A 23241-nucleotide genomic window follows, 5' to 3' on the forward strand; every position below is an offset into this window, starting at 1 on the left:
ATCAGCCAGCTGCAATCCCAACAAATCCAGTATATTCTCTTTGGAATCACTTGCGTCGGTTTCTATTCGTTCTTGAGAATGTGGCCCAAGTAAGTCGATTTAAAAATAATTATTCATTGTCTATTTAGTGAAATGAAAAATGATTCATATATAGGAAATATTGATATCTACACACAAAAAATCGTTTTTAACCGTTTTTTTTAATCAACAAAGATTTTCACATGTTTACGGTCAATAAAGAGGTCATAGAGGGAAAAAATGGTCTTTTGTGTCAAGCAGCCCAGTTTAAAAAGTGCAGTTAAAAATTTTGAAAATATTTGGGCATTTTGTGACCGTAAGTGGTTTTCAGATGTTTACCTTATGTAGATAATATTAATATCTCGTTTGTTTTTTTAAAAAGAAAACACATTTTTCTTCAAAAAGGTAAATTGTATTGGGGGGAAAGGCTTTTTATTCCTTTTGAAATATAAGGGATTGTCACGGGGGTTAATTTTGAAGTCAAAAAGAAAGAAGTCTCTAATCTGATGACAAGCAGGGACACTTTAAAAAATTGATTACTTTTCAGTCAATCAATACTTGTCACTTCAACTGGATATGGAAAGGCGTTTCAGATGAGGATAGATAACTCCGAGGTCAAGTCCGAATAAATTGAAGAAAAATTAACAAAACTTCTCAATATTGAATGAGTTTTTTTGTGTAACAAAACCAGGTCTTCTTTAAAAAATAAGTTAGTGAAATTGAAACGAATGAGACGAAGACTTGCGTTGAGAAGAATGATTTCATATCCCCCCCCCCCCCCCACAGGATTGGACATGGGAAACACCGCATTCTTCCTTCTAATTACCCCATGAAAGCTATACTTATTGTTAATCTATATTCAAATTTTGGATTACTAATGTTTTTCTTGATGCTATGCGCTTAAGTAAAATACCAAAAATATCGCCAGATGAAACGCACTAACAAAGACAATTATTTCTAATCTTAAAGGCTTATTGTCTAGTTGTTATGGTTTTGTGAGGACTAATCATCCAAATGGCGGTCCAAAAACAAAAAACAAAAACAAAAACAAAACAATAACAAAGTGGTTACTGACGTCATCTTCATTACTTCTATAGTATCATTTATAATATGGCATGCTCATTTGGATACAACTGTTCACTGTCAAAAAAAAAACAAAAAAAAACAAATGAAAAAAAAAAAAACAAATGAAAAAAAAAAAAAAAAGAATCCACTATTCAAAATAATTTGGAACTGAAAGTTCAGTAGAAACCTATTTTTTTATAACACTCTTGTTGTTCCCGACATCATTTTTAGACATTGACAAGATTGATTATTGTGACATCGGAACTTAATCTTGATCATTAGATGCGCCTTGCAAGATGACATTAACAACAACTTTGAAAAAATATGCAGAAGCGGTCTTGTCAATAATAATTCGAATTTTATATAGTTTTATTTCAATGTAGAATATCTCCTCTTGAAATAAAGTAAAGCGATATCTAGAGTGATGCCAATAATAGCAACATCCTCCTTCGGCGATGTGTCCTTGAGTGAGGCACTTTCATTCGTTACATTATTCAATTACCTAAAGGAGTTACGGACATTGTGAGACTGATAGTACAAACAGGACGCGTAATACGCGGCTTATACTGAATGAAATGATCACATGATTCACATGCTCTAGGAATGAATAAGCGTTGCCAAGCTCATCAAGACTGCTTTGAAGACTCCGGTTTGCAATTGTTTGACAAGTTGTGGGCCATCTTGATCGATCAATGTTTTTGATAAAAGTTTTCTAGCAAATAAAAATAAAGTTTTACTATTGTAAAGCCTTGTTGACGATATACTGTGGAGAGTATTCTCAGAGTCACAGGTAGAATGGTCTCACGATGCCACGCTAGCTGACTCGAATCACAAGGAAAGGGATTCCTATCGATTCCAGATTCTGTCGATTGTTCTTTCTCCCCCCCCCCCCCCCCCAGGCCTACCTAGCAGTGATTGGGTAGCTGGATATGTAAGGCCTGGTGAAAAGTCTTTTGCGCTGAACTGGTGTCCTTTCCAAAAGGTAGCAATTGCTGTTGTCAGTTTATTGAATGAACGGGGAGAATACTCGGAATACAGCCATAGTGAGAACAAATCACCTTCATTATTACAATTGTCCGAGTGGACTTAAGGGTTGGTCACACATTCTTTGTTTTGAAAAATTACACATTTGGTCAGCTGGCCATCCTCTATCTTCAATGAAAACTATTCACTTTCATAATTATATTTGTCTGAATTGACTTAAGTGTTGTTCACGATTTGTTTATTTTGAAAAATTGCGCATTTCTTGGTCTGCTGGCCTTCTTCTTTTCAGTGAATACTGATCACCCTCATTTTATAATTGTCCGAATAGACTTAAGGAGGTGTGAGAAATTCTTTGTTTGAATAATTACGCATTTGTTTGCTGGCCATCCCCTCTCTTCAGTAAAAACTAATCAGCCTCATAATATCATTTGTCCGAATGGACTTAAGGGTGGTCTTCCTACATTTCCTTGTCTCCAGTGAAAATTAATGACATAACAATCGATCTAGAAAAAAACATTATTGGTCCGATTGCCATAATCTTTCCTCTCATTATTATTGTCTGAGTCGTCTTATGGGTGGGTCACAAATTGATTGTGTTGAAAAATTACACATTTTTTAGGCAGGCATATCCCTCCCTTCAGTGAATACTAACCACCGTCATTATTATAATTGTCCGAGTGGACTTAAGTGTGGGTCACAAATTCTTTGCTCTGAATAATTACGAATTTTGTCTGCTGGCAATCACCTCTATCTTCAGTGAAAACTAGTCACCCTCATTAATATAATTGTCCTTGTGGACTTAAGGTTGGATCACAAAATCTTTGCTTTGAATAATGAAGCATTTTGTCTGCTGGCAATCCCCTATCCTAAGTGAAAACTTATCACCCTCGTTAATATTATTGTCCTGGTGGACATAAATTGGGTCACAAATTGTTCCTTTTGAAACAATTACGCATTGTGTCTCCTGGCCATCCTCTATCTTCAGTGAAAATAACTCACTCTAATTAGAATAAATGCCCAAATGAATTTAACGGTTGTTCACAATTTGTTTATTTTGAAAAATTACGCATTTCTTGGTCTTCTGGCTTTCTTCTCTTCAGTGAATACTGATCACCCTCATTATTATAATTGTCCGCGTGGTCTTAAGGGTGGGTACCAAATTCTTTGTTTTGAAGAATTACGCATTTTGTCTGCTGGTCTTCCATTGTCTTCAGTGAGAACAAATCACCTTCATTATTACAATTGTCCACGTTGACTTAAGGGTTGGTCACACATTCTTTGTTTTGAAAAATTACGCATTTGGTCAGTTGACCATCCTCTATCTTCAATGAAAACTATTCACTTTCATAATTATATTTGTCTGAATTGACTTAAGGGTTGTTCACGATATGTTTATTTTGAAAAATTGCGCATTTTTTGGTCTGCTGGCCTTATTCTTTTCAGTGAATACTGATCACCCTCATATTATAATTGTCCAAATAGACTTCAGGATGTGTCACAAATTCTTGGTTTGAATAATTACGCAGTTGTTTGCTGGCCATCCCCTCTCTTCTGTGAAAACTAAACAGCCTCATAATTTCATTTGTCCGAATGGACTTAAGGGTGGTCTACCTGCCTTCCCTTGTCTTCAGTGAAAATTAATCAGTAATAATCATATAACCGTCGATCAAGAAACACCATTATTGGTCGGATTGCCATAAACTTTCCTCTCATTATTATAATTTCGGGTAGTCTTATCGGTGGGCCACAATGTGATTGTGTTGAAAAATTACACATTTTTTAGGCAGGCATATCCCTCCCTTCAGTGAATAATGATCACCGTCATAATTATTATTGTCGTGTGGACTAAAGGGTGGGTCACAACTTCTTTGTTTTGATATTAACGCATTTGGTTGCTGCCAATCCCATATCTCCAGTGAAAACAAATCACCAACATTATTATAATCGTCCGAGTGGACTTATGGGTTGGTCACAATTTGTTTGTTTTGAAAAATGACGCATTTCGGCTGATGGCCATCCTCTATCTTCAATGAAAAGTAATCACCCTCATTATTATAATTGTCTGAATGGACTTAAGGGTTGTGCACAATCTGTTTATTTTGAAAACTAACGTATTTCTTGTTCTGCTGGCCTTCTTCTCTTCAGTGAATACTGATCACCCTGTAATAATTGTCCGCGTAGACTTAAGGGTGTGTCACAAATTCTTTGTTTTGACAAATACGCATATGGTTTCTGGCCATTCCCTCTCTAAAGTTAAAACTAATCACCTACATTATTATAATTGTCCGAGTGGACTTAAGGGTGGATAACAAATTGTTTGCTTTGAAAAAAATACGCATGTGGTCTGTTGGCCATCCCCTATCTTCAGTGAAAAGTAATCACACTCATTATTGTAATTGTCCGAATTGACTTAAGGGCTGTGCACGATTGGTTTATTTTGAAAAATAACGCATTTCTTAGTCTGCTGGCCTTCTTCTCTTCGGTGGAGAGTAATCACCCACATTTTTATAATTGTCCGAGTGGACTTAAGGGTTGGTCACAATTTGTTTGTTTTGAAAAATTACGCATTTGGGCTGATGGCCATCCTCTATCCTCAGTGAAAAATAATAACCCTCATTATTATAATTGTCCCAATGGACTTATGGGTTGTGCACAATGTGTTTATTTTGAAAAATATCGTGTTTCTTGGTCTGCTGACCTTCTTCCCTTCAGTAAATACTGATCACCCTGATTAGTATAATTCTCCGCGTGGACTTAAGGATGTGTCACAAATTCTTTGTTTTGAATAATTACGCATATGGTTGCTGGCCATCCCCTCTCTTCAGTGAAAACAAATCACCAACATTATTATAATTGTCCGAGTGGACTTAAGGGTGGATAACAAATTGTTTTCTTTGAAAAATTACGTATTTCTTAGTCTGCTGGCTTTCTTCTTTTCAGTGAAAACTGATCACGCTCATTATTATAATTACCCACCTGGACTAAAGGGTGGGTCACAAATTCTTTGTTTAGATAATTAGGCATTTGGTTGCTGCCAATCCCATATCTTCAGTAAAAACAAATCACCAACATTATTATAATTGTCCGAGTGGACTTAAAGTTGGTCACAATTTGTTTGCTTTGAAAAATTATGCATGTAGTCTGCTGGCCATCCTCTATCTTCAGTGAAAAGTAATCACCCTCAATATTATAATTGTCCGAATGGACTTAAGGGTTGAGCACAATTTGTTTATTTTGAAAAATAACGTATTTCTAAGACTGCTGGCCTTCTTCTTTTCAGTGAAAACTAATCACCCACATTTTTTAAATTGTCCATGTGGACTTAAGGGTAGGTCACAATTTGTTTGTTTTGAAAAATTATGCATTTGGGATGATGGCCATCCTCTATATACCGTGAAAAATAATCACCCTCATTATTATAATTTTCTGAATCGACTTAAGGTTCTGCACAAATTGTTTATTTTGAAAAATGACGCATTTCTTAGTCTGCTGGCTTTCTTCTTTTCAGTAATACTGATCACGCTCATTATTATAATTGTCCACCTGGACTAAAGGGTGGATCACACATTCTTTGTTTTGATAATTAGGCATTTGGTTGCTGCCAATCCCAAATCTTCAGTGAAAACAAATCACCAACACTATTATAATTGTCCGAGTGGACTTAAGGGTTGGTCACAATTTGTTTGTTTTGAAAAATTACGCATTTGGGCTGTTGGCCATCCTCTATCTTCAGTGAAAAGTAATCACCCTCAATATTATAATTGTCTGAATAGACTTAAGGGATGTGCACAATTTGTTTATTTTGAAAAATAACGTATTTGTTAGACTGCTGGCCTTCTTCTCTTCGGTGAAAACTAATCACCCACATTTTTATAATTGTCCGTGTGGACTTAAGGGTATGTCACAAATTCTTTGTTTTGATAATTTCACATATGGTTGCTGGCCATCCCATCTCTTCAGTGAAAACTAATCACCCACATTTTTTATAATTGTCCGTGTGGACTTAAGGGTAGATCACAATTTGTTTGTTTTGAAAAATTATGCATTTGGGCTGATGCCATCCTCTATATTCAGTGAAAAATACTCACCCTTATTAGTATAATTGTCCGAATGGACTTAAGGGTGTGTCTCTTCAGTGAATACTGATCACCCTGATTAGTATAATTGTCCAGGTGGACTTAAGGGTGTGTCACAAATTCTTTGTTTTGATAATTATGCATGTCGTCTGCTGGCAATCCTCTATCTTCAGTGAAAAGTAATCACCCTCAATATCATAATTGTCCGAATTGTCTTAAGGGTGGAATACAAATTGTTTGCTTGAAAAATTACGTATGTGGTCTGCAGCCCATCCCCTCTCTTCAGTGAAAACTAATCACCCACATTATTATAATTGTCCGTGTGGACTTAAGGGTAGGTCACAAATTGTTTGTTTTGAAAAATTATGCATTTTGTCTGATGCCATCCTCTATATTCAGTGAAAAATACTCACCCTGATTAGTATAATTGTCCAGGTGGACTTAAGGGTGTGTCAAAAATTCTTTGTTTTGATAATTACGCATGTCGTCTGCTGGCAATCCTCTATCTTCAGTGAATAGTAATCACCCTCAATATCATAATTGTCCGAATTGACTTAAGGGTGGAATACAATTTGTTTATTTTGAAAAATTACGTTTGTTGTCTGCTGCCCATCCCCTCTCTTCAGTGAAAACTAATCATCCACATTATTTTAATGTCCGAGTGGACTTAAGGGTTGGTCACAATTTGTTTGTTTTGAAAAATTATGCATGTGGACTGCTGGCCATTGAAAAGTAATCACCCTCAATATCATAATTGTCCGAATGGACTTAAGGGTGTGTCTCTTCAGTGAATACTGATCACCCTGATTAGTATAATTTTCCAGGTGGACTTAAGGGTGTGTCACAAATTCTTTGTTTTGATAATTACGCATGTCGTCTGCTGGCAATCCTCTATCTTCAGTGAAAAGTAATCACCCTCAATATCATAATTGTCCGAATTGACTTAAGGGTGGAATACAATTTGTTTATTTTGAAAAATTACGCATGTTGTCTGCTGCCCATCCCCTCTCTTCAGTGAAAACTAATCATCCACATTATTTTAATTGTCCGAGTGGACTTAAGGGTTGGTAACACTTTGTTTTGAAAAATTATGCATGTGGTCTGCTGGCCATCCTCTATATTCAGTGAAATGTAATCACCCTGATTATTATAATTGTCCGATCGGACTTAAGGGTGGTATACAATTTTTTTTTCTTTGAAAAATTATGCATGTGGACTGCTGGCCATCCTCCATCTTCTGTGAAAAGTAATCACCCTCAATATTATAATTGTCCGAATGGACTTAAGGGTTGAGCACAATTTGTTTATTTTGAAAAATAACGTATTTCTAAGACTGCTGGCCTTCTTCTTTTCAGTGAAAACTAATCACCCACATTTTTTAAATTGTCCATGTGGACTTAAGGGTAGGTCACAATTTGTTTGTTTTGAAAAATTATGCATTTGGGCCGATGGCGATCCTCGAAATAACGTGAAAAATAATCACCCTCATTATTATAATTTTCTTAATGGACTTAAGGTTGTGCACACATTGTTTATTTTGAAAAATGACGCATTTCTTAGTCTGCTGGCTTTCTTCTATTCAGTGAATACTGATCACGCTCATTATTATAATTGTCCACCTGGACTAAAGGGTGGGTCACACATTCTTTGTTTTGATAATTAGGCATTTGGTTGCTGCCAATCCCAAATCTTCAGTGAAAACAAATCACCAACATTATTATAATTGTCCGAGTGGACTTAAGGGTTGGTCACAATTTGTTTGTTTTGAAAAATTACGCATTTGGGCTGTTGGCCATCCTCTATCTTCAGTGAAAAGTAATCACCCTCAATATTATAATTGTCCAAATAGACTTAAGGGTTGAGCACAATTTGTTTATTTTGAAAAATAACGTATTTCTAAGAATGCTGGCCTTCTTCTTTTCAGTGAAAACTAATCACCCACATTTTTTAAATTGTCCATGTGGACTTAAGGGTAGGTCACAATTTGTTTGTTTTGAAAAATTATGCATTTGGGCTGATGGCCATCCTCTATATAACGTGAAAAATAATCACCCTCATTATTATAATTTTCTGAATGGACTTAAGGTTGTGCACAAATTGTTTATTTTGAAAAATGACGCATTTCTTAGTCTGCTGGCTTTCTTCTATTCAGTGAATACTGATCACGCTCATTATTATAATTGTCCACCTGGACTAAAGGTTGGGTCACACATTCTTTGTTTTGATAATAAGGCATTTGGTTGCTGCCAATCCCAAATCTTCAGTGAAAACAAATCACCAACACTATTATAATTGTCCGAGTGGACTTAAGGGTTGGTAACAATTTGTTTGTTTTGAAAAATTACGCATTTGGGCTGTTGGCCATCCTCTATCTTCAGTGAAAAGTAATCACCCTCAATATTATAATTGTCCGAATAGACTTAAGGGATGTGCACAATTTGTTTATTTTGAAAAGTAACGTAATTGTTAGACTGCTGGCCTTCTTCTCTTCGGTGAAAACTAATCACCCACATTTTTATAATTGTCCGTGTGGACTTAAGGGTAAGTCACAAATTCTTTGTTTTGATAATTACACATATGGTTGCTGGCCATCCCATCTCTTCAATGAAAACTAATCACCCACATTTTTTATAATTGTCCGTGTGGACTTAAGAGTAGGTCACAATTTGTTTGTTTTGAAAAATTATGCATTTGGGCTGATGCCATCCTCTATATTCAGTGAAAAATACTCACCCTTATTAATATAATTGTCCGAATCGACTTAAGGGTGTGTCTCTTCAGTGAATACTGATCACCCAGATTAGTATAATTGTCCAGGTGGACTTAAGGGTGTGTCACAAATTCTTTGTTTTGATAATTACGCATGTCGTCTGCTGGCAATCCTCTATCTTCAGTGAAAAGTAATCACCCTCAATATCATAATTGTCCGAATTGACTTAAGGGTGGAATACAATTTGTTTATTTTGAAAAATTACGCATGTTGTCTGCTGCCCATCCCCTCTCTTCAGTGAATACTAATCACCCACATTATTATAATTGTCCGAGTGGACTTAAGGGATGGTCACAATTTGTTTGTTTTGAAAAATTACGCATTTGGGCTGCTGGCCATCCTCTATCTTCAGTGAAAAGTAATCACCCTCATTATTATAATTGTCCGAATGGACTTAAGGGTGGAATACAATTTTGTTTCCTTTGAAAAATTACGCATGTGGACTGCTGCCCATCCCCTCTCTTTAGTGAAAAGTGATCACCCACATTATTATAATTGTCTGAGTGGACTTAAGAGTAGGTCACAATTTGTTTGTTTTGAAAAATTACGCATTTGTGCTGCAGGCCATCCTCTATCTTCAGTGAAAAGTAATGACCCTCATTATTATAAGTGTCCAAATGGACTTAAGGGTGGATAACAATTTGTTTGCTTTGAAAAATTATGCATGTCGTCTGCTGGCAATCCCCTATCCTCAGTGAAAATTAATCACCCTCATTATCATAATTGTCCGAACGGACTTAAGGGTGGAATACAATTTGTTTGCTTTGAAAAATTACGCATGTGGTCTGCTGCCCATCTCCTCTCTTTAGTGAAAACTAATCACCCATATTATTATAATTGTCCGAGTGGACTTAAGGGTTGGTCACAATTTGTTTGTTTTGAAAAATTACGCATTTGGGATGCTGGCCATCCTCTATCTTCAGTGAAAAGTAATCACCCTCAATATTATAATTGTCCGAATGGACTTAAGGGTTGTGCACAATTTGTTTATTTTGAAAAATAACGTATTTGGTAGACTGCTGGCCTTCTTCTTTTCAGTAAAAACTAATCACCCACATTTTAAAAATTGTATTCCACCCATTAAATTATAATATTGAGGGTGATTACTTTTCACTGAAGAAAGAGGATGGCCAACAGCCCAAATGCGTAATTTTTCAAAACAAACAAATTGTGACTAACCCTTAAGTCCACTCGGACAATTATAATAATATGGTGATTAGTTTTCACTAAAGAGAGGGGATGGGCAGCAGACCGCATGTGTAATTTTTCAAAGCAAACAAATTGTATTCCATCCTTAAGTCCATTCGGACAATTTTAATAATGGGGGTGATTTCTTTTCACTGAAGAGAAGAAAGCCAGCAGTCTAAGAAATGCGTTATTTTTCAAAATAAACAAATTGTGCACAACCCTTAAGTCCATTCGGATAATTATAATAATGAGGGTGATTGTTTTTCACTGAATATAGAGGATGGCCATCAGATAAATGCATAATTTTTCAAAACAAACAAATTGTGACATACCCTTAAGTCCACGCGGACAATTATAAAAATGTGGGTGATCAGTATTCACTGAAGAGGAGAGCGCCACCAGACTAAGAAATACGTTATTTTTCAAAATAAACAATTTGTGCACAACCCTTCAGTCCATTCGGACAATTATAATAATGAGGGTGATTATGTTTCACTGAATATAGAGGATGGCCATCAGCCCAAATGCATAATTTTCAAAACAAACAAATTGTGACCTACCCTTAAGTCCACACGGACAATTATAAAAATGTGGGTGATTAGTTTTCACTGAAGAGAAGAAGGCCAGCTGACTAAGATGTACGTTATTTTTCAAAATAAACAAATTGTGCACAACCCTTAAGTCCATTCGGACAATTATAATATTGAGGGTGATTAATTTTCACTGAAGATAGAGTATGGCCAGCAGCCCAAATGCGTAATTTTTCAAAACAAACAAATTGTGACCAACCCTTAAGTCCACTCGGACAATTATAATAATATGGGTGATTAGTTTTCACTAAAGAGAGGCGATGGGCAGCAGCAGACCACATGCGCAATTTTTCAAAGCAAAAAAATTGTATTCCACCCTTAAGTCCGTTCGGACAATCATAATAATGAGGGTGATTACTTTTCACTGAGGATAGGGGATTGCCAGCAGACCACATGCATAATTTTTCAAAGCAAACAATTTGTTATCCACCCTTAAGTCCATTTGGACACTTATAATAATGAGGGTGATTACTTTTCACTGAAGATAGAGGATGGCCAGCAGCCCAACTATAATATCTCAGTCTTAGGATTATATAAATGTTGAAAAGCGATACGAATAACGAGTTATCTTGTTCCAATGGTTTTGCAGAAACAAACACCTCAGGATATCAATAACTGATGATAAGTTCTTTTAAAACAGCACTTATTGGAAAACATTTGATCTTATACCAATTTCAAACTCCTATCCATAATATTAATACGATTGCGTTAGTTTCCATTATAAATGGAATTTATTGCGACTTCAAATCGAGATGGACTTGTTGGTAGTTTTCTTCAATTTTGCTATCTTTTGTTGTTCATTTTCATCTTCAAGTTATATTTAAATAGCGCAATATCCTTTATATATGCTCTAAGCTGTTTTAAAGGGACCCCAAGCCAACAGCGGCAATTAATATCTAGAACATGACATGAAGCATGTAAGGAAACATATTTTTTTTCGACAGAGACAACATTGTTTCTAGTCAAGTAGTCATTGTGCATCTGAGTATAGTGAGAAAACCGGGCCAAGGGATTTTTTTTCCAAAGACTCGATTTTGCACCGCCTTTAACCTATAGGTTATAAAACGAGTTCCATACCAGAAAACCACAAAGCATAACAAAGATATAAGCCCATTACTTCCTACATATAACCGAACATAAATCATGGGATTGTTTATCACTCTTGTAATGAGGAATGCTTACTTTTTGTTTGTAAGTATTGTCACATCCACAACGAAACCATAACCATTACGGTAATCAGATAATTATTCCTCGATTCCGACCTCCTTGTTAAATGCCATTAAAATAAACAAATCCTCCGATAAATCCATGACTAGGGAGATAACAACATAAATTAGAACAAAGAGAATTGGAGGAGAACTTTTTTCAATTACATCTCTCAAAGCCCCGGCGATTAAGAGTAATTGCTATCAACACACCAGTAAAACAATATGTGACCCTCCGTCTCACAGCGGTATTATGTCGGGATGAATCGGAATCCGAAAAATTAGTATAGAATCAAAATTATGACAAGAAAATTCATTTCTTGAGTTTTTGTAATGTAAGAAATTATACTTATTCCACTCCTCCAATTGGAAAACCCTATCATCGAATATATTCCCACATTTTATTGGTGTGAAATAATGTGTAAAAGACAGCTGAATGGCAATAGGATTCAAAAGTCTGATGTCACGTCTGCCCAGCAACGAGCTGCTTGGTTCTAAACAAAGAAAATCGGTACTTTTTATTCTTCATGCTGGTTAGAACTTTTTCACATGTCATGTGATCAGAACGTATAAAAGTCAAAACATGATCAGATTTATAATATTTGTCTCCTCTGCATACTTTTATGCTCGTCGGAGAAGTATATCATAAGGGCGTCCGCCATTGTTTCGATAGTTTTGAACCAGTTACTAAGTTACTATGCGTCATTACGAGGGATGTGAAGTCACGACTGTTGAAGCCTATTAAGAATAATCTTTTCGAGTGCATGAATACAAATCCAACGTTATTATTTTTTGGGGTCAAATTGTCATTCAAGCAGATGAAGAAAGATACAAAGTATGGCGAATAGAAGTACTACTACCATACAATTTGGTCACGAAATGTCTAATAATCTTACTTGGAGGGTGGAATACATGTATTCTTTCATTTCTTTGTATCTATAAAACTCGTTATATTTTTATTGTGCAACAACGCATACTCGCAAGCTCGTGGTGTTATTGAGCATGATAAAAATAACCCGTTTAATAAATACAAAGAAATGTAAGAATCATATATTTCATATATTTCTCTCAACATATTAATATAATATCTAAGAAAGTTCCCCAAAGATTATACATCCTAAGGAAATTGAGAACATTTCAAGTAAGGAAGAAAACTATGTTAAGAGTTTATGACTCATTGGTTAAAAGTGTAATTGCGTTTGGCTGCACCATATGGTTTGGCGGATCCGACTTAAAGATAAATCAAAAATTTCGAAATCTATCAAAGAGGCATCAAAAATAATAAACCATCCTCTTGATGGAGTAGAAAGAATTCATGGAAAAGCAATAGAAAGGAAAGCATTCTGAATTACCAACAATAAAAAACATATTTTATACCATGAATTTAGTCTTTTACCATCTGGTAGAAGGTTTTGTCAGATTAAATGTAGAACTAACAAGTATAAATCAACGTTCGTTCCATCAACAATAAAAAATTTGAATATTTCATATGGTACAGAAAAACCAAGGATTGATTCGTTGACTGATTAACTGATTAATTTATTTAATGTTAGATTAACTGACCAATTGATAATTATGATAATTTTTGGTGTCGAATTGCCACAATTGTAACAAATTGAAAACGAAATGAATATGTTTATGTTGTGTATATCGCACGTGTGAAAGAAAGAGAGGAAGAGAGAGAGAAGAGAGAGAGAGAGAGAGAGAGAGAGAGAGAGAGAGAGAGAGAGAGAGAGAGAAAATAAGTAGGAGTGAAATATCTGTTCAATGTTACAGTTATCATTTAACGTTATAACAAGTGTAACTAAATGACAAATTGCCATATTTATGGACAATAAAGATCTATTATTATTATATTATTATTATTATTATTATTATTATTATTATTATTATTATTATTATTATTATTATTATTATTATTATTATATAATTATACTCCAACATAATGAGTAAAACTAATCCCAAGTATCGTGTTGAGTCTATAAATTTAATGTCTATCACCTAGTTTATTCCGACATAATACCGCTTCGAGACGGTAAGTCACATATTTCCCATTAAACAGATATCAAAGCCACATTGAAAATGGAGTCCACACAAAAATTAGTAACCGAAAGAGTGGAAACGTAGTATTAATGTAATGAAAATGGTGAATTTCCAATTAAATGATAGCTTCCACAGTGAAATCAATTAAGGTATAGGGGCGATCAGATAGTGAATAATTTAAAACAAAATTTAATATATATCTACAAACCGATCATAGCAAAGTCACGTTAGAAATCATCCGGAATGTGTTATGCTCAAATGAATTAATGGCGTTTAAACGCGTCTAGGCATTACAATAATTAAAAATGTTCCACATTTTTAAAATCTCACGACACTTGAGCATTCCATTAAATACAAGAAGTCCACTTGATTATTTAAGCTTCACCTAATGAGTAATCAGAAGCTAGCAATCTTAATCAAGGAATAAAAACGAACATGCTAACAGTTGGACTAAAACTATACAAATGAAACCTACGGTTCAATGCCATTTTCACTTAAATTCTGCCGTACTCTAAAAATCATGCATTTAACATTTTGGCCAGAAAACTCTCCTTTCAACTATCGACCGATTAAAACGACTGTCAGCCCCGCATATGAAGATAATAGTGTGGCGCCCGGGATAGGGCAGCTATTCGGGCACCGGGTTGGATCAAATTTAGTCACACACCGGGGCGAGCAGCTCATGTGGCTCGTTGGCTCGATACCCGGGATGGTCTCGTGACGGTCGACCGGGATTTACACCTTTGCCCTCCCGTGTGGCTCAAGCCCCCTCACCACCTTTACTCAGGCGCGCAATCTTCCCGATTCCAGATACGGTGGTCCAACGCGAGGACACTTCGAGGCTCAAAGGAGGGGTTAGCGTTTACGCTAAAGAGCCATCGAAGGTAAGGGTCATTGAGAGCGTAACGGACAGCAATGGGGTGAACCGAATTTCCGTGGAAGTAGGTGGACTGTGTTTGCATAATATCAACAAACCACCTAGAGCGACTTGGACTACACCACCGGTACCGGTGGTCAGCCATCCTTCCATCTGTCTGGGAGAGACTTTAATAGCCACCATCACGAATGGGGCTACCGAGACTGCAACGAGGCAGGAAGACAACTCCGCTCATGGATGGACTGTAATGATCTACACCTACTGTACGATCCTACAGCCACGGGTACCTTCCGCGTTACCCGCCATAAGAAGGAGTATACTCCAGACCACACCCTCGTAACGAAAGGCGCGAACGGTGAACCGCTGCAGGTGAAGCGAACAGTCCTCGGGGACTTTCCGCATAGCCAGCACAGGCCGGTTCTTGTCACAGCTGGGGTGACAATACCGAGGGTGCAGTCTCTCCCACTTTGCAGATGGAACTTCAGGAAGGCTGACTGGGAGGAATTCAGTTCCTATATCGAGCAGGTCTGCCCTGCCATTCCCCCAAGTCCAAGAATATAACCAGATTCAGCAGGCTACTGGTTAAGAGCGCTCAACGCTCTATTCCACGGGGCAAACGGAAATTCTACACCCCTTGCTGGACAGCAGATTCGGAAGAGCTGTACCGAGAGTACCAGCAGACCCAGTCCCAGGACGCAGCCGATAGACTCCTTCAGTCTCTGGCAGAGGGAAGGAATCAACGGTGGCAGGAGACCGTGGAAAGTCTCGACTTTACACACTCCAGCCGCCACGCTTGGCGTTTGATAAAGAAATTGGACCCAGATCGGAATTACGCGAAGGCTGCACCAGAGTGTGAGGCAGACACAATTGCCAAGAACATTAAAAACCGTAGTAAACGGGTCCCTAATCAGGCTTTTGAACGCGGTGTCCGCAAGGCGTACCGTACGATTTTGGCCTCGCTACCTGCGGAGGAGTCGGACTGGACGGCCCCGTTCAGTCCCCGAGAAGTGGGTGCAGCCATTAGCGAAGTGAAGAACGGCAAAGCAGCAGGATGAGATGGTGTATATCCCGATATGGTGACGCATCTGGGCCCCAGGGCAGGGTCTGGCTAGCAGAGGCAATGTCGACGTCCTTGCAAAAGGAAAGCTTCCACAAGTGTGGAAGCATGCGAAGATAGTTGCCATCCTGAAGCCAGGGAAACCGGCGAAGGAGGCAGACAGTTGCAGACCCATATCGCTACTGAGCTATCTTTACAATTGTTGGAGCGTGTTCTATTAAACCGATGGGGGCCGGTCCTAGACGCTGCCCTGCCACCCGAGCAGGCAGGCTTCAGGGAAGGAAGGTGCACCACTGAGCAGGTCATTGCCCTTACAGAGCATATTGAGCACGGGTTCGAGAACAGCAAACAGGTGCTGTCTTTATAGACCTATCAGCGGCGTACGATACGGTCTGGTGCGAAGGGTTGATGCTCAAACTTGCAAAAATCATAAGGTGCAAAAAGATCTTGAAGTTGTTCTCTTCGATCTTAGGGGAAAGGCAATTCCACGTCGCGCTGTAAGGAAACTGAAGAATGGGGTCCCTCAGGGGTCGGTACTTTCGCCAATGTTGTTTAACGTTGACATTAGCGATATGCCGAACACTTCCTCCCTGAGGCTGGGATACGCGGGCGACTGGGCACTCGTTACTCAGAGTAAAGTGTGGACCCGTCTCGAGAGCGTACTCAGCGAGGACGTCACCAGACTAAAATCCTACTTTGACAAGTGGTACCTGAAGATGAACACTTCAAAAACCGTGGCCACTGCATTTCACTTATGCAGTGGTTGGCACACCCGCAAACTGAATGTTCTAGTCGGGGACCAGCCACTCCCATATGAGCCGCATCCAAAATATTTAGGGGTGACGCTGGATCGCAGCCTTACCTATCGGGTGCATCTCGAAGGGGTTGCCCGGAAGATAGAGAAGTGGAATAGTCTTCTGAGGAAGCTGGCGGGATCGACTTGGGGCGCTAGCCAAGCGCTCCTGAGAACGTCCGCCTTGGCACTATGCTATTCCACCGCGGAGTATTGCCTCCAGTGTGGGGTAGAAGCAGAAACGTTGAGAAGGTGGATGTAAAACTTTGCAAGTCGATGCACATAGTGTCAGGAACGCTAGCAAACAACCCCTAGAGAATGGGGCCCGAAAATGGCAGCGATCCAGCCCCCCCCCGATGTCTGGAGGGAGACGATTACGGGAAACTGGCTGAGTAAGATCAAAGAGATTGGGAATGGGGATACCCCTCTCATGCGCATAATTCGAGCCGAAATAAGTCCCGGCAACCCTTGTACGCAGAATCCCTGACTACGGACAGAGCTGCACATACGAGATAGAAGTCGGTTTGGACGAATTCAATCCCTCGTGGGGGCGGGGACCTACACTCCTCTAAGCTTGGTGAGAAGTTGCCAGGCTTTGATACCAGTAAGAGGAGACACTGGGTAGCTGCGAATCGGCTTCGGTCGAGGAGCTGCCTAACGGCAAGTGCGTTACATCGGTGGGGTCTAACTACCTGCCCAATATGTCCACGTTGTGGGCAAGAACCCCAGACGGCAGAGCATCTAGTCGAAAGGTGTGTTGTGACGATGCTACCCGGCGGGTTTGCGACGGTGCACGAATGCGGACCGGACTTTGCTGATTGGGTCGATCGTCATAACATAATAGTGTGAACCATAAGAGGCTGCTACCCCGCATAAAAAAAGCTCCCAAACCCAAGATTTCGAGAAGAAGGTAGTCTTAAAAGAGCAGTAGTCATACAAAGAGAGAGAGAAAGAGAGAGAGAGAGAGAGAGAGAGAGAGAGAGAGAGAGAGAGAGGGGGGGGGGTTGTACAGTAAACGGTAAAGTCAGTGATATTTGCTGGCTACCCTTTGGAAAGCTATCGCGAAGTTCTTTCCATCGGATCTAAAAGGACATTCTTCCTTCATTCCCGGGTGGACAGAGCAGAGGGATAAAAAGCATAATATTTATTTAGGAATCTAAATCTCTCCCCTGTACTAAAGAGAAGGGAAGACCAGCATACAAAATGCGTAATTCTTCAAAACAAAGAATGTGTGACCCGGTTTTCTCACTATACTCAGATGCACAATGACTACTTGACTAGAAACAATGTTGTCTCTGTCGAAAAAAAAAATATAATGTTTCCTTGCATGCTTCATGTCCTGTTCTAGATATTAATTGCCGCTGTTGGCTTGAGGTCCCTTTAAAACCGCTTAGAGCATATATAAAGGATATTGCGCTATTTAAATATAACTTGAAGATTAAAAGGAACAACAAAAGATAGCAAAAATTGAAGAAAACTACCATCAATTCCATCTCGATTTGAAGTCGCAATAAATTCCATTTATAATGGAAACAAACGCAATCTTATTAATATTATGGATAGGAGTTTGAAATTGGTATAAGATCAAATGTTTTCCAATAAGTGCTGTTTTAAAATTACTAATCATCAATTATTGATATCCTGAGGTGTTTGTCTCTGCGGAACCATTGGAACAAGATAACTCGTTATTCGTATCGCTTTTCAACATTTATATAATCCTAAGACTTATATATTACAGAAATATAATACAGAGACCGACATTTGCGGAATTTATGTTGTAATTCTAGTTCCCTCTTAACTGTGTCTGTAATAATCATTTAAAAATATAATTCATGGATATTATAGATATGTAATACAAAGAACAAAATCCATTTAATAGTAATAATTCTAGTTTCTTTTCATTTCTGTCCGTAATAATCGTTTGATCTATATCACCTTTGGATATTTTAATACGAAGAACGGAATCCACTTTTTTGGTTATAATTCTAGTCCCTTTTCATCTGTGACTGTAATAATCGTTTTAGACTGAATTTCCAGGTTGACTGAAAATAATGATAATCGATTTCCTCTTATTTCAATGTTTTGGTTCTGTTGTAGCTGAGTCATTGCGAGTCTGAGCATGTGCTTGTCTTTTTTTAAAACTCAATTATTTTTTGTATATCTGTTTGTGTTCCATGTTGTTTGCTTTTTCAATCATTTACATAACCTGTGCGGATATATAATCAGGCCACAGGGGAAAAAATACGAACAAAACAAACTAAAAAAGTAAATGAAAAATCCAATTGATGTTTGAATCGGAGCAATATAGGAAGGTATTTATGAATAGTGGCAAATTGCCTAAGATATACTATGAATATTTGAACCTTTAAATTTATGAATATTACATGGCTTGTGGGAATATAAAGTGTTGAAGAAAATTATACATATGTGAATAATTGCCTCAAAAAGGTATTATGAATCTGATAAAATGACTAGAAATAAAACCTTTTTGTTTTGACCTTTTAAAGAAATGATATTTATTTATTCTCATTACTGACACATAAATCGATGACTCATTGAGACGATGAGTCCCGTATCATATCCTTTATTAGGGGGACAACTTGGCTCAGCGGTACGGTATTTGCTTTCTACCCAAAATGTACCGAGTTCGACTACCCGTCTCGTTTGCGGCCTTGAGCAAGTCACCTCGCCCTAGCTCACTTTGCGGCGCTGCACTGTCACTGACGCCTGGGTTATTCCAGTCTTCCCTTGGAATAGACCCTAAAGACAAATTTCCCCTTGGGGATGAATTAAGGCAATTTATTTATTAATGCTATTACTCACAACAATCACCAGTCAAATTAACCTTACCAGCACACAAAACTGTGTATAACCTTGGACATTATAGCCTGATTATTAAGTAATAAACAAAAATGATTATAACAGCTTCAAAAACGAACAAAATATCAAACGCGGAACGTTTTGGAGAGGACGTACTCAATATTTCTCTGGCGTCAATCTGGCTTTTTAGTATTGTATGTTTTCGTTTGTTTTTTGTTGTTGTTGACTGAAGAAGGGTTTTGAGCCCGACACGTTCCGCGATTGATATTTTGTTCTGTCTTGAAGCTGTTATATTCATTTTTGTTTATATATATTTTACAGTCCACAGCTTCAAGCAGCTTAGTATCAATTTGACTTTGTCTGATTACTAGAATTTTGTGTAAACTAATAATTAAAATGGCTGTCTAAAAAAAAAATAACAGAGAACTGAGCGACGTCAATTTCGCTCCATTTACGGTCAATCAATACACGCATCTTTTATATTTCCTTTCACAGTTACACCAGACAATGCAAGGCCTACCGTAAAAAGTTGGCAGGACTTTCCTCATCCAAACACCTACATGGAGATCAGCAGAGTGGCGATGTAGCACCATTGAAGATCGTGGAATCATCCGTCTAAAAAATGGTTCACATACCAACGATGATTGAGTCAACTATAATCAAAATATTTCTTCTATTCGTTCCAAAACATTTCTACGTGTAAAAGGGAAAGAATTGGTTTACTATCGTAGTGACCTGTCAACCAAAAATATATATATATATATATATACATATAATGTACAAGTCTTATCTTTTCAATGAAAATGTCAAGAAATGTCCACTGTGACAACTAAATGCAACTAACTTAATAAAGAACCATTTTCAATTATTATCTTACTTTTCAACTTTTTGGGGGAATATTTCTTCTCTCTCTCTCTCTCTCTCTCTCTCTCTCTCTCTCTCTTTCTCTCTCTCTCTCTTTCTCACACACACAAACACACACACACACACACACACACTCTCTCTCTCTCTCTCTCTCTCTCTCTCTCTCTCCTCTCTTTCCTCTCCTTCTCTCTCTTTCTCTTTATCCTTCGTGTACATTTTTTTCTGATATAACCCCACTTCCCTTGTTTTTTCCACTCAACCTCCTCTGTCCCCCCATCCCCACCCCTCTTCTGTTTATCACTTTCATGATCGATCTTGATGACTGATATAACAATTTCCAGATGATGGAGAATTTTAAAATAGGAAGAATTTTCACTGTCAGCGTCCGTCAGGCCAATCATTTCAATTACATGACAAATTAATATTTTCTTAAAATTCTTGTTGATTTGTCAATTTGTCTCATCTATTATAACTTGATAGATGATAATCGATAAAACTTGACTTATTAGGGCCTATCTCCTAGTTATCACTCGGCTGAGAAGTCTCGACTGCCTCTTTAATTTTTGTGACAGTTGATGCTAAGTCATCAGATCCTCCTTGAAATTTTAAAGAATGATTTTGGGGGCGTTTTCATTTTAAGTTTCTATTTGTGTATGGTGATCTTCCTTTGTATTACATATGTCCAGGTGGAGATAGAAATGAATTCATAGCTTTATTAACCAGTCAAATGCCGTTCTCTGGAAAAACTCGCGAGGTCCCAGGTTTGAGTTTTTTAATTGTTGTTGTCAAGATGATTTTAATGGATCGAAATTTGAAGTACGAAATATTTGAATACGAGTTTTTACAGAGTACGGGAGTCAACTGGTTGAAAGCCCCAAAATTCCAAAAGTTTCGAAATTTCTTTATTTTTAGTCTCAGGCTTGACACATCGTGGACCACTTTGATTAACCGATATTATTTGAAGGAAACCTTTTCTGGCCAAATAGGGATAATAGTGCTTTGCCCACTGTATAAATATAAAGGAATTACACATCCCACCCCGTATAGCAATGAGTTGCTCATACTCATTGATGCTGACCCAGTCATTGATCGTGTCAACAGTCGTTTGATTACTTCACAGTATAGGTATTATTCAACGTGACAATTAACTATAATCAATGACACTGTAATGTAATGGCAACAGCGCCATCGGAACGGTTCGTTTTGCCTTATTTTGTTATATTGTGAAGCCGTTACAAATCTAGTCACCGCTCCCGTTTAAAATGCTGCACAGAAAGATTTAGAAAAGTTAAAATACCCCCTTCTTAGTAAGTGTGGAAGATTCACCCTGGTCCGTTGCAATGCGTTAATGATATGCGTTTAGTTAAAATGATCACAACATCCGCCAGCCGGATATAAAGTATCAACTCATAATAGTGATGTGTAACCTTAAACGCTTAAGGTCTGATTGATATATTATCTATGAATAAAAGGGTGTCTAAAAACAGTAACAATGAGCTGAGTGACGCCAATCTTGTTCCATCTATAATATTGATTACATGGGTATTTTTTTTTATCGACACTACACTTTTAATGGTGAAATCACGATAAGGTCCAATCTAAAGTGATAGCAAACTTTTCTCACAAAGACATAACACTTTTAAAAAAAATTATGGTCAGATTAAAATGACACCAAAATCTCAACAGAAAAAACCCCTGAAAGTGAAAAAACAAGGTTCTAAACGAGAGACTTCGAAGATGTATGACGTATGGATTTTGAAGTAGTCTAGTAATATATTTTCTGGCTAAGATGAAAAAAGGGCATTTTGTCAGAATACATTAGAATTTCCCTATAAAATGCTCTGATTATTTTTCGACTGTGTAATTTAGCAAAGTGATTTAGCTTGAATGATTAAATAAATCATTGCAATTAGTAACACACCGTTAAGCGCCAAATGATCAGATAACAATGCGCGAAAAAACATGGGTTAAATACATTCGATTTTAAATACATTTCAACTAACATATGACAAAAGTAGTACCGAAAAAGTTCCCTTATTTTGTCTAATATCTAGCCAAAAAAACGTAATTTGTTATCTATCTAGATAGACTTCAAAACAACAACTATTGTTTTCTGTCTAAAATATATATAATGATACCCTTTGTTGTTGGCTGAGGAAGGAATTTACCCCGGAACTTTCCATGTTAACTACTTTGTACTTTATTGAAGTTGTAATATATTTTATCAATATCTCTTTAACCGATCATCTTCGACCTATGTGAAAGAGACTTTATTACAGAGCTGCTCCTTAAAGTCCCTTCTAAAAAGCAAATAACCGATTTTATCCAAAAAAACCCCAACAAACTCTTAACATTAACATCCGCCAGCCGGATATAACGTCACAAAACACAAAACTAAGTGTAAACTTAAACGTTTATACTCTGATTAGATAATACAATTTAGTGAGTACTACTCACAAAATTGGATGTCTAAAAACAATCATAAAGACATGAGCGGCGTCAGCTTTGTTCTATCTATATTAAGGGGATGGGCGGGTCCTCGATTGTCAAAAATCGAGTAAAATATCGATTTTGAGATTTTTTTTATTTTTGAAAAGTTTGAAACCTTTGCTACATGAAAATGTGTTTGTTGACTCTCAGATGGGTCAGTTTAGGTCCAAACTGACCTCTTGAAGTCCAAGGGGGTCAGTAAATATAATATTGCAGGCACTTATGTTGGTAACAACAAGATATGAAGTGAGTAGAAAAGTGCCAGAAGACAATAGAGAATAAAAATTTTTTTCGCGGCGGTGGTGGGGTTTGAACCTGCGACCTTATTGGTACGACAACTCCGCCTGGCAGGTGAGAGCGTGGCTCTACCGTGTGAGCTATCCACGAACACAAAATATTCG

At 37.5% G+C, this 23241-nt stretch overlaps 1 protein-coding gene and 1 long non-coding RNA gene across 2 annotated transcripts in view; one reads left to right on the forward strand and one right to left on the reverse strand.

Annotated features, from left to right (window-relative positions):
* LOC144963840 (uncharacterized) overlaps positions 1-11924 on the reverse strand; it is a 15906-nt gene extending 3982 nt beyond the window's left edge. The window contains exon 1 of the mRNA XM_078897812.1: positions 11874-11924. The gene's annotated coding sequence lies outside the window, so the exon portion shown is untranslated. The remainder of the gene's footprint in view (positions 1-11873) is intronic.
* Positions 1-20354, forward strand: part of LOC144963867 (uncharacterized) — a 20511-nt gene extending 157 nt beyond the window's left edge. The window contains exons 1-2 of the long non-coding RNA XR_013643727.1: positions 1-89; positions 19982-20354. The exon at positions 1-89 is cut by the window's left edge and continues 157 nt beyond it. This is a non-coding gene — a long non-coding RNA (uncharacterized LOC144963867). The remainder of the gene's footprint in view (positions 90-19981) is intronic.
* The last annotated feature ends 2887 nt before the right edge of the window (positions 20355-23241 follow it).

This window comes from Berghia stephanieae, chromosome 1, assembly GCF_034508935.2.
Source record: "Berghia stephanieae isolate SIO BIC M18660-M18661 chromosome 1, UCSD_Bste_1.3, whole genome shotgun sequence".
Classification (NCBI taxonomy): Eukaryota; Metazoa; Mollusca; class Gastropoda; order Nudibranchia; family Aeolidiidae; genus Berghia; species Berghia stephanieae.